Genomic DNA, 12760 nt, shown 5'->3' with positions numbered 1-12760 from the left:
GTGAGTGCCTGCACCCAACTGTTGTAGAAATGGAAATTGATCACCACCAAGTCCTGAATACCCTGCCAGTCAATACAGGAATGATACTGCCTATACCCTGACCCAGTCTTTAATACTTTCATGTTTCAAGCAGATCACCATTGTCCCTGTGCCCAAGAACGCCAAGGACACCTGTCTAAATGACTATCGTCCCGTTGCACTCACATCTGTAAGCATGAAATGCTTTGAAAGACTGATCATGGCTTACATCAACACCATCATCCCAGACACCCTGGACCCACTCCAATTCACTTACCGCCCCGACAGATCCACAGATGACGCAGTCTCTATTGCACTCCACATTGCCCTCTCCCACCTGGACAAGAGGAACACCAATGTGAGAATGCTGTTCATTGACTATAGCTCAGCATTCAACACAATAGTGCCCTCCAAGCTCATCACAAAGCTCAGGACCCTGGGACTGAACACCTCCCTCTGCAACTGGATCTTGTACTTCCTGACGGGCCGCCCCCAGGTGGTGAGAGTAGACAACAACACATTTGCCACACTGACCCTCAACACATGGGCCTCTCAAGGGTGCGTCCTTTGTCCCCTCCTGTACTCTCTGTTCATCCATGACTGTGGGGCCATGCACGACTCCAACACCCTCATTAAGTTTGCTGACGACACAACAGTGGTTGGCCTGATCACCGATGACAATGAAACAGCCTATAGGGAGGAGGTCAGTGACCTGGCAGTGTGTTTCCAGGACAACAACCTCTTCATCAACATCAGCAAGACATAGGAGCTAATCGTGGACTACAGGAAATGGAGGGCCAAGCACGCCCCCATCCACATCGACAAGGTTGTATTGGAGGGGTAGAGAGCTTAAAGTTCCTCGGTGTCCACATCACTAAGAAAGTGTCAAGGCCCACACACACCAAGACAGTCACGAAGAAGGCACGACAATGCCTCTTCCCCCTCAGGAGGCTGGAAAGATTCGGCATGGCCCCGCAAATCCTCCAGCTGCACCATTGAGAGCATCTTGAGCGGCTGCATCACCGCCCGGTATGACAAATGCTTAGCATTCGACCACAAGACGCTAGGGTAGTGTTTACAGCCCAGTACATCACTGGGGCCGAGCTCCCTGCCACCCAGGGCCTCTTTACCAGGCGGTGTCAGAGGAAGGCCCTAAAAATTGTCAAAGACTCCAGCCACTCAAGTCATAGACTGTTCTATCTGCGACCCACGACCAGCAGTACTGATGCACCAAGTCTGGAACCAACAGGACCCTGAACAGCTTTTACCCCCAAGCCATAAAACTGCCAAATATAGTAGTTAGTTAAATAGTTATTAACTAATAGCTACCCGGGTCCTTTTTGCACAAATTATTCTGACTCATCACATACACAGCTGCTAATGTTTATTATTTATCCTATTGCCTAATCACTTTATCCCTACTTACTGTCGTGACGTTGTTTAATGTGACGACTGTTGCTCATCGAATTGATTACAAGTTTCTAATTACGTGATTAACTGAATCAAGCAATTATTAACTTAAGAATATCAGAATATCGATTTTACAACAGCCGCTAATTAACCAGTTGCCTCGAACAATCTTGTTCTGAACGTCGTATAGCCCGTGAATCTGCACGGACCCGGGTCCAACTAATGAATTCGTACCACACCAATCTTAATTGAATATTTATTTACTAAAAAGCTAAAATGATGATAAAAGATACACATAGACAAAACACATTATAGGCTATTGATTAGAACTTAGTAACATGGGCCAACACACTATGGCGCGTGTTACCCACAATGGTAATTTCAAAAGAGAGAGAACAGAAAGAAGTACACGAGAAATATACATTTGGGTGAATTGGTCAGCTATGCTATTCTAACCCTAGCCTTGCCTCAAACTGCCGCTCTTATGGGTCAGAATATAATGAGGCAATTATGTGGGAATGATCTCCGGAGATTCTCTGCGTAGGCCTTCAGCTGTTCGGCGGTGTCAGTGTCCTTTTTGGCTTAGGAGTCTGTTCCCTCACCCCTTTAGTTATGGAAGGGGTCTTCTGAGGACAGACAGCTCTGTAGCTCAGAGCTCACAGCATAGGAATGAAACCCTTTAGATACCACGATTCGATGGGAGATGGAGGCTAGGTGGTTCGACCTGAATTCACCCGCTTAGACACAGCTACTCATCTGTAGCTTGGGTTGAAAAGGATTTCTTTGTCCTCAAACTTGCGTTGCGTTCTGGGTTTGTTGACTTTTTAAGACCCTGCTGCAGCTGGAGTCACGTAGTCTTGTTGTAAATTCTATGCTCACAGGTTTTCTACCCTTGGGTCAGAAGTGGGCATAGCCACCTTTAGGGAAATTCTCTGGGCGTACCAAGTTAATGAGGCAAGGGCTAGGTTTTTCTCAAATCCCATTTTAGACAACTAACAACATTTCATCTTCCCCAAAACATTCCCTTTGATTTGGACATTTTCCACACAACGTACAATGTATAAACATCAAACATATACTAGGAAAACTCTTCATGTTACAATGTTTTTGTAATAACGTAATCTATTACCCTTTAATAACTAAACAAAAATGACATACATTTTCATATTCCATCTATCGTCATGACCACCATGGTGGCTGACGGAAACCATTGTTCCAAAGTCCCTTTATTTCATGTTTAACGTTCTGAGGTTGGTTTTCCATAGTGACAGGACAAAGGAATTTGTCTGTGGCCTGAGATTTACCAGGGGCGTGAGGGCCATAAAACCCCCCACGTCTTCAGACCCCTAGATCGCTCTTCCTCTGTTGGGGTTGAGAGATAATCTGAAGGGTTGTGGCCTCCTGTAACCTGACCTGATCAAGACAGTCATGACACTACAGTATATGTATACTGAACAAAAATATAAACACAACATGCAAAGTGTTGGTCCCATGTTTCATGAGCTGAAATAAGATCCCAGAAATATTCCATATGTACAAAAAGCGTATTTCTCTCAAATTGTGTGCGCAAATTTGTTTACATCCCTGTTAGTGAGAATTTCTCCTTTGCCAAGAAAATCCATCCACCTGACAGGTATGGCATATCAAGAAGCTGATTAAACAGCAAGATCATTACACAGGTGCACCTTGTCCTGGGGGCAATAAAAGATCCCTCTAAAATGTGCAGTTTTGTCACAGAACACAATGCCACAGATGTCTCAAGTTTTGAGGGAGCCTTCAATTGGCATGCTGACTGCAGGAATGTCCACCAGAGCTGTTGCCAGAGAATTGAATGTACATTTTTTCTACCATAAGACGCCACCGTCGTTTTAGAGAATTTTACAGTATGTACTCCAGCCCATTACCTCCTCATCTGGCTTCTTTGCCTGCGGGATCTTCTGAGACCAGTCACCCGGAAAGCTGATGAAACTGATGACAATTTCTGTCTGTAATAAAGCCCTTTTGTGGGGAAAACCTCATTCTGATTCGATGGGCCTGGCTCCCCAGTGGGTGGGCCTATGCCCTCCCAGGTCCACCCATGGCTGCTCCCCTGCCCAGTCATGTGAAATCCATAGATTAGGGTCTAATGAATTTATTTCAACTGACTAATGTCCTTATATGAACTGTTACTCAGTAAAGTCGTTGAAATTGTTGCATGTTGCGTTTATATTTTTGTTCAATATACATACAGTATTTACCTCAATTACCTCGTACCACTGCACACCGACTTGGTACTGGTACCCCATATATATAGCCAAGTTATCGTTACTCGTGTATTTATTCATTGTGTTCTTATTTTGTCACATTCTGACCTTAGTTCCTTTGTTTTGTCTTTGTTTTAGTATGGTCAGGGCGTGAGTTCGGGTGGGCTGTTTATGTTTGTTTTTCTATGTTGTATTTTGCGTTTGGCCTGGTATGGTTCTCAATCAGAGGCAGGTGTCGTTAGTTGTCTCTGATTGAGAATCAGACTTAGGTAGCCTTTTTTCACCGGGGTTTCGTGGGTGTTTGTTTTCAGTCTTTGTGTTCCACACGGAACTGTTTCGGTTCTTGTTTCTGTCTTTCACTTTGTTATTTTGTATTTGTATAGTGTTCAGTTGGTATTATTAAAATGGACACACACCACGCTGCAAATTGGTCCGACCTCTCTTACTCCTCATCAGAGGAAGACTAATCCCGTTACATATTTTCATATTATTTCTATAGGGAGGTGGTCAGTGACCTGGCAGTGTGTTGCCAGGACAACAACCTCTTCCTCAACATCAGCTAGACAAAGGAGCTGATTGTGGACTACAGGAAATGGAGGGCATTGTTGGGAGGGACCTGTAAGTAAGCATTTCACTGTTAGTCTACACCTGTTGTTTACGAAGCATGTGACAAAGACATTTGATTGGATTTTCTTTATTTGATATGCCCTTGTCACTGCAGCTTGGCAGAATGACCAGTTAGCTGTTAGCTGTGCAACCTGGTCAGGCCCCAGAAATACACTGGATACTACACAACCTGGTTAGGGCACAGAACTACACTGGATACTACACCACCTGGTCAGGGCACAGAACTACACTGGCTACTTTGTCTCCTCACCATGTTAGGACACACTCATATCCTGGATCACCTCAAATAGTTTGATTAAATTTTACACACTTTGTTTTAGTTGGAAAAAGAAGGGAAATGTTAGAGCTGTGCGTATACAGTGCATTTGGAAAGTATTCAGACCTCTTGACTTTTTCCACATTTTGTTACCTTACAGCCTTATTCTAAAATCTATGACATTTTTATTTTTTTCCCTCATCAATCTATACACAATGCCCCATAATGACAAAGCAATTGTATAAAAAATTCTAACATTCAGAGACTTGTCCCGAAGCCACTCCTGCATTGTCTTGGCTGTGTGCTTAGGGTCGTTGTCCTGTTGGAAGGTGAATCTTCGCCCCTTCGTCATAATGGGGTATTTATTTATTTTTTAATCAATTTTAGAATGAGGCTGTAACGTAAAACAAAATGTTGAAAAGGTCAAGGGGTCTGACTACTTTCCGAATGCACTGTATGCTACTAGATTGGCTGACTGTTGTATTACAGGTTGATTTCCTGTAACTTGTTTACACTACTATGTGCTTGTGTTGTGAAAAACACGAACACACATTGAAAAGCTAGTTGACTTCAGCTATTCAAAGACAACAGAGGCATGGCAATGCCATTCATACGTGGTTCTAGTTATACCAAGAGCCCTATGAAACCATTTTAAAGACAGAATAACATAATACAAAATAAACCAGGGCAATTTATATGCAGTCGAAGGTGTCTGAGTGTAATTATGTTGGCCATATTGATTCAGAATTACATTTATTTACACCAAAACAGTCTTTATGGGCATGAGTGTTGTACACAATTCTGAAAAATCCTCCCATCTACCAAATTCATATTTAACAGGTGATTTGACCTCCATTAAATGGTACTATGGCAGCCATATTGGATTTGAAGCTAAATCCAGGGTGACCCTGAAGATACATCTGTGGTGGCCCCCTGACTAAATTGCAGGGGTAAGGGCAAACGATACAAAACCTTTAAGGAACCCTGGATCCCAAAAATATACATTTGGATGTCTGAGCCCACTTATTTTTTCCCTTAGAGCCGATTACAATTGCAACAACGTCAAAATACCTGTAACTGTATGTATTTTTGTCAGGCAGGACCATACAGCATTGAATGAGAGCAAAAGTGGTCTATTAATCAGTGACCAAAAATTGAAAGCTTACTGTACATTCAAAATTCATAGTTGATATTTCCGTATATTATAAACCTGTAAACACAGGGATACAATTCCACGATGCATTCAGATATCCTAAAGCTGTTTGTTTGTGTATGTAGGGAAGACTACTGACTACTTACAGTATATTCCACATTTTTGCAATATCGGAGCTTGCAATATTGGGTTACATGAGTTTGTTCCCCCCCCCTCACAATATCAATTTAACAATTTTTTCAGTAAAATATTTGCAGTAAAGTTTAGACATAATGTCCATTTTTTAATACATGAGGATATCTTACATTGGGATAATATTGAATCTTTAGGCTTACTGATGCACGGAGCTGCCACAGTATTTGCAATGCACAGCATAATGTATGTCATCATATGATTTAAAAGAAGGGTGGGATTTAAGCCTACTTGAGCATGATAAATAACAAGTCATGGTCTCCAAAATGTTGGCATGTATAACTTGTCATACAACAGAGTTAGATTGTTTTGTTGAATAAAGGGATGCATAATATTCCTATTGAAAGTAGTGAGCACTGATACCAATAGCTGCCAATTATAGAATGACTTGAAAAAAGATGATCATAGTGTATTGTCAGATTGCGCAACTCTTTCACTTGTTTGACATTAAAATGGAGCTCATCTGTAATGCAACAACATCAACATGCTACAACATGAAAACATGTCACACACACAGCGTGGATGTCTGCAGCTGTGGGCCATATAATATTACCATACATCTAGAGTTCATCTGGAAGAATAATTTATTGGTCACCTCATGTGACATCTCACGGAGAAACTCCCAAAGCAGCGTGGGAGAGGAAAGCATCAGAAGAGGATACTGTAAAGAAAGGTAAACAGTGACAGGGGAAGCGGGAAGGAGAGGCAAAGAGGAGGTGTGGAGGGCAGGAGAGAGGGAGGTGTGGAGGGCAGGAGAGAGGGAGAGAGGGAGGTGTGGAGGGCAGGAGAGAGGGAGGTGTGGAGGGCAGGAGAGAGGGAGGTGTGGAGGGCAGGAGAGAGGGAGAGAGGGAGGTGTGGAGGGCAGGAGAGAGGGAGGTGTGGAGGGCAGGAGAGAGGGAGGTGTGGAGGGCAGGAGAGAGGGAGAGAGGGAGGTGTGGAGGGCAGGAGAGAGGGAGGTGTGGAGGGCAGGAGAGAGGGAGAGAGGGAGGTGTGGAGGGCAGGAGAGAGGGAGAGAGGGAGGTGTGGAGGGCAGGAGAGAGGGAGGTGTGGAGGGCAGGAGAGAGGGAGGTGTGGAGGGCAGGAGAGAGGGAGGTGTGGAGGGCAGGAGAGAGGGAGGTGTGGAGGGCAGGAGAGAGGGAGGGGTGGTGAAGGGAGACTGTACACTCCTAGACAAAAAAAGGTTATATCTAGAACCAAAAAGGGTTCTTCGGCTGTATGATAACCTTTTAAAGAATAACCCTTTAAATAGGATATAGGATAACCCCTTAAAGAACTCCTTTTGTTTTCAGGTAGAACTGTTTTGGTTTCAGGTAGAACCCATTTGGGTTCAATTTAAAACCCTTTCCACAGAGGGTTCTACATGGAACCTAAAATAGTTCCACCTGGAACAAAAAATGGTTCTCCTATGGGGACAGCCGCAGAACCCCTTTGGAACCCTTTTGTCTAAGAGTGTACTGTTAGTCGGGCATCACGTGAGGCTGGGGGTGGCCACTTGAGTAAGTCATCGTGGAATTATTTACAAACACAGAGTGGGCATGATGGGCATACCTCATTACGTTTTAGGCCTGTAGAAAACAAAAAAGTGGAAATGTGTGACTTTGTGTTTCTGCTTTGGTTTTATTGGGTCTGGCAATTAGCTTACTGTAGAATCATTTGGAAGGTTCTCTCCCCCTCTATTTGTATCTCTCTCCCTTTCCTTCTTTCTCCTTTCCATTTCTTTCTGTCTCCAACAGCTTTCTCCTTCTTCCACCCCCTCTCCCTTCCCCCTCTCCATGCTCTGCCGGAGCCCATATCACAGCCCCCTGTACAGTTCCTTGCCAGATGGAGAATAGGAGAACTAGCTCTTAACTAGCCAGCCTGAGCCTATGAACACCAACTGCTGCCTCCTCTTTATCTCTACATCAAATCTAGTACCCACCCCCACCACAGACTGAGATGCACACAAAAAGTGCAGTCCCAAACTCTGCAGTATCTCAAGGCCACAGCTCCTCCCTCTCCCACTCTCTCCCTTTCTTCCCCCCTGAGTGCCACAGCGGTCTAAGGCACTGCACCTCAGTGCTAGAGGCGTCGCTACAGACACCTTGGTTCGAATCCAGGCTGTATCACAACCGGCCGTGTTTGGGAGTCCCATAGGGCGGCGCACAATTGGCCCAGCGCCGTCCGGGTTTGGCCAGTGTAGGCCGTCATTGTAAATGAGAATTTGTTTTTAACTGACTTGTCTTGTTAAATAAAGGTTAAATCAAAATAAAAATTCCTCCACCCCTGTACCCGGTCTCGTCTGGCGGTGTCAGGGTTCTGGCCAGGCGCAGCCGGCTTGACCACCAGTTGAGATGTTGCTGAAAAGCCTATTGCTGCTCGGTGTTATTCGCAGGCCTGTTTGTCCAAGGGAATCTGGTTTGCAGACTGTTACTCAGAGGTGTATGGTGTTTTTGTCAGGCTGTAATTCTACCACAGGGAGCTGCTTGTCCATCTGATCAGTGGTGAAGCTCCAGCCCCGGGGCCAGATGACATTGTCTCTGTTGCACGACCAGACGTTGATGTTTGTAGGGGCTGCTCAGCTGCTGCACACACACACACAGTGCAAAGAAACCACCCTCCCACTGTGATTTCTCTTTGTCACACACAAACAAACACACACACACTGCTCGGACAGATGCTGAGACTGATGTTCCTTTCACACAGCGGCTGACACTCCCGTTTTGCCCGCCAACCCGTGTCAAACCCTGGCTGGACAGCAGTGATGGGGGCTGAGAGTGACTGTGGCTGGGCCTTTTGCCGCGGGGCTGTGTGTATTTGTGTGTTTGAGAAAGAGATGGAGAGAGCTTGGCCTGTCAGCTGGAGAGGATAGAAGCCTCTCTGGCCAGTCAGGGCTTCAAACTGGACATCTCCCTGCCTGCGATCCTGTTTCAGGCATACGGCAGGACCGCAGCAGGATCTAGCTGCTCCTGAACAACATATGCTTCAGCTTGAAGGTCAGTCAGAGTGGCTCAGTCCAAATAGCCTGAAATAAATGCACTACTAGCCACTGCCCAGGCAAACCGCCACTCAAGACACAGCATGGAATCGATGGGCTACGGTTCTGCCAAGACAATAACAGACGCAGTGAAATGGGACTGCATTGCATTTTCCTTTGTCTGAGATTGATTTTATTTTATTAGGATCTCTTTTAGTCCTAATTTTGACTAATCTTCCAAGAGTCCTTTGGAACAAAGAAAATGTTCTGACACATTGTACAGTTTGATTTAAATCATTGATATACAGTATTTCATGGAACTAAATGCAGGTCCTTAGTCAATATGGATCATGCTTGACACAACTGTTGATACTACTTAAATATAACAATAATTTCTATCAACACAATATGTAATCACACTCATTTCTATATTCTATATGTTTAATAATATGTAATAATACAATAGTTATTGCACAGGACAATGTAACATATTCATTATAGGTTAAATACTTAAACTCAAACATTCCCTGAGATATTCTAAAGAATCCAGAACTCACAAATATAGCCCTATATGTCATGACCAAATTCAGCACCAGGTCCTGACAACGCGACAAGCCAGGAGAGAGTGGGGGACATTTCCAGTTTCCTGTTTCTTGCTACTGTGAGTTTCCCAGATATCTGTCTAGCTTGTGCTGCGGAGGGACTGACTGAGTGCTCTGCTGCTGTGTTTGCATTTCAGTCACCAACTGCTGCAGCACAGAAGAAGAAAAAACTCTCCAACTGTGCCATCAGTGGAGTGAGGCGACTGAGAGAGATGAGGCAGACATGAAAGTTGGCCTATTTCATAGTCAGGCTGCGGGAGCCCGCAGGCCCTGAATGGCAATGCATCTAGTGTAATGTGACAGACTAGTCCCTAGGCAAAACTCCCAGACCCGTGGCAGGCAGGCGGGCCCAGGTACTTGATGACTGTGACACCTTCCTTCGCCATTCCGTGTAGAACTGTTGTTGCCACTACGCTCCGCTGCCACTACGCTCCGCTGCCTCGCTTCATAACCGTTGCCCAATAAATTTGCCTCTCATCCGGGCTGACGACGCGTTGCGGCGAACCTGTCCCGCTCAGCACTGTTGGGATCATGAATCTCCTTGTAGCCGCTCGCCGGGGTTTGCTCCTGATCACTAAGCACTTTGCCTTTGGGACCCACCTGTCCGGGAAAATTGTGGCCGCGCCAGTAGGCGGCTTCAACAGGATTCCGCGGCAGACACACTCACTCATCCCGACGCTGTTTGCCCCATCAAGCGGAGATGGGCAAGTGTGTGTGGCAGGTTCGGAGCCAGTGCCCAGGGGTATAGCGCTACCTCCTACCACCCACATACACACAAGTCACACAGGTTTAAACATCTCTGGTTTATTTAAACACACGCGCACAGGTACTTCAATGTAAGGTTGTCCTCAGCTCACTCTGGCTTTAGGGCTACTCTGTGCGGTGTCTTCTACAATGCCTAAAGTCTGGTTTTAGAGGAGACCTTCATTGCAATTTTGTGTATCTGTCCATGTCTGTGTATTTGTGTGTGTCCATGTCTGTGGGTACGTGCGTTTGTGCCTGTGTGTGTGCATGTGCCTCTGTGCCTGTGTGTGTGCGTGTGTCGGGGTGGTCTGCCTCCCAGTGTTGCAGGGCTGATGAGAGGCCCAGGGTTCATTAGGGCTGTGTATCGGGGGAGCAGCCGCAGGGAGACATGGAGAAGCCTTGCGATGCCAGAAGGCTCCTTGGTAAATACAGCAGGGAGCGAGCCTGTTGATGTCCACCGCTTGTTTGTTAACAGGCTGGCTCCATCAACTTATGTACAACCAGCTAGCCAGGCTGAGAGATGAACCTTGACCTGCACACTATTTTTAACTGCACATCCTTTCAGTAGGAGGCAGACAGTTCAGTGGAGTGTTTTGTGTTTTAAATGGTTCTCAAATTCACGTGTGTACATTTGGAAGATAAATACCTAGGGAAAATGAAGAGATATGAGTTTCCTCTGGCTGTGTCTCCAATAGTTTTACCCTGAGGGCAGAGATCCTATAATGCACTTTTGAGTGTGCTGGATGCCTATCTCACGTACTCCCTCAGAAAATCTATACAGTAACAAAATAAATTGGATACAGTAACAATATTATCATTATTACCTCAGACATTCATTGAAATAAAATACGTTTCAAGTCATTGTCAAGGGGGAAAAAATGTACTTTTTTGCAGTACATTCCAAAAAAACAAAAAAAACATGGTCAAATGTTAAAACTAAAACAAATGTAGGCTGCAGTGAGCAACCCCTTCTCCAGCCCCCCACTGTTGTGAGACTAAAAATCCCACTCAGAATACTAGTGATTCATAGGATGAGGGTATTGCACACACACCACTCTGAATTTCATCATTTAGCATGGTGCTGAGAAAGAACACACACCCTCAAAGCAGTCCAAAATAACACTGTACACAGACTATTTCATGCCTTCCACACTAAACCAGTGTGCTTGGTGCATCCAGGGCCGGCCCTGGCCTTTTGGTGGGCCTAGGCAACATTTGGTTGGGTCCCCCACCTTGCGGGCAAAACATTTTGGTGGCCCCACTCTTGACAGTAGAAAGAAAAAAAAATTAAGAGTTCAAGTACATTTCCTACAATTCTACACATTTTGCCATTGGGCGGAGAGAAAATTTAGCAATTTTTGGAACTAATTTCATGCAATTCTATTCATTTTGCCATGGGGCGGCTACGTTGTTTTTTCTTCCGTTTTACAGCAAATTTCCTGCAATTCTACACATTTTGCCATGGGGCGGAGAGACATTTTTCAGTTTTAACTATAATTTCTTGAAGATCAGCACATTTAGCCATGTTAATATGATCTGAGTGATAGTGACAATGGGGGCTCCCTGGAGGTTTGAGCCCCTGGTCCATGCCCTTCATGCCCTGCCGGTAGTTCAGCCATGATTACTACAAGTTTAGATAGCTGGCTATACTAACTTACAAATCAAAAAAATGTAAATGCAAAACATCGGATAATTGAATGACTGTCAGTTAGTGACATAATAAGAGGAAAACTGCTGATGCACAACCACATTTCTAAATTGCACCTTGTGTATTCTACTATTCTAACGCCCAACTGTAAGTTGAGACGATGACTGAGTTTTTCTTTATTTTTGGTTTGGGGCCTCCAAGCAGGCCCTGGGTGCATCATACAGTTGAAGTCAGAAGTTTACTTACACCTTAGCCAAATACATTTAAACTCAATTTTTCACAATTCCTAACATTTAATCTGAGTAAAAATTCCCTGTCTTAGGTCAGTTAGGATCACCACTTTATTTTAAGAATGTGAAATGTCAGAATAATGGTGGAGAGAATGATTTATTTCAGCTTTCATTTCTTTCATCACTTGCCCAGTGGGTCAGAAGTTTACATACACTCAATCAGTATTTGGTAGCATTGCCTTTAAATGATTTATCTTGGATCAAACATTTCAGGTAGCCTTCCACAAGGTTCCCACAATAAGTTGGGTGAATTTTGGCCCATTCCTCCTGACAGAGCTGGTGTAACTGAGTCAGGTTTGTAGGCCTCCTTGCTCACACATGCTTTTTCAGTTCTGCCCACAAATTTTCAATAGGATTGCGGTCAGGGCTTTGTGATGGCCACTCCAATACCTTGACTTTGTTGTCCTTAAGCCATTTTGCCACAACTTTGGAAGTATGCTTGGGGTCATTGTCCATTTGGAAGATCCATTTGCAACCAAGCTTTAACTTCTTCACTGATGTCTTGAGATGTTGCTTCAATATATCCACATAATTGTCTTTCCTCATGATGCCATCTATTTTGTGAAGTGCACCAGTCCCTGCTGCAGCAAAGCACCCCCACAACATGATGCTGCCATCCCCGTG

The sequence above is a fragment of the Oncorhynchus nerka genome, linkage group LG17, assembly GCF_034236695.1.
Source record: "Oncorhynchus nerka isolate Pitt River linkage group LG17, Oner_Uvic_2.0, whole genome shotgun sequence".
NCBI lineage: Eukaryota > Metazoa > Chordata > Actinopteri > Salmoniformes > Salmonidae > Oncorhynchus > Oncorhynchus nerka.
This window is presented reverse-complemented; position numbering follows the sequence as displayed.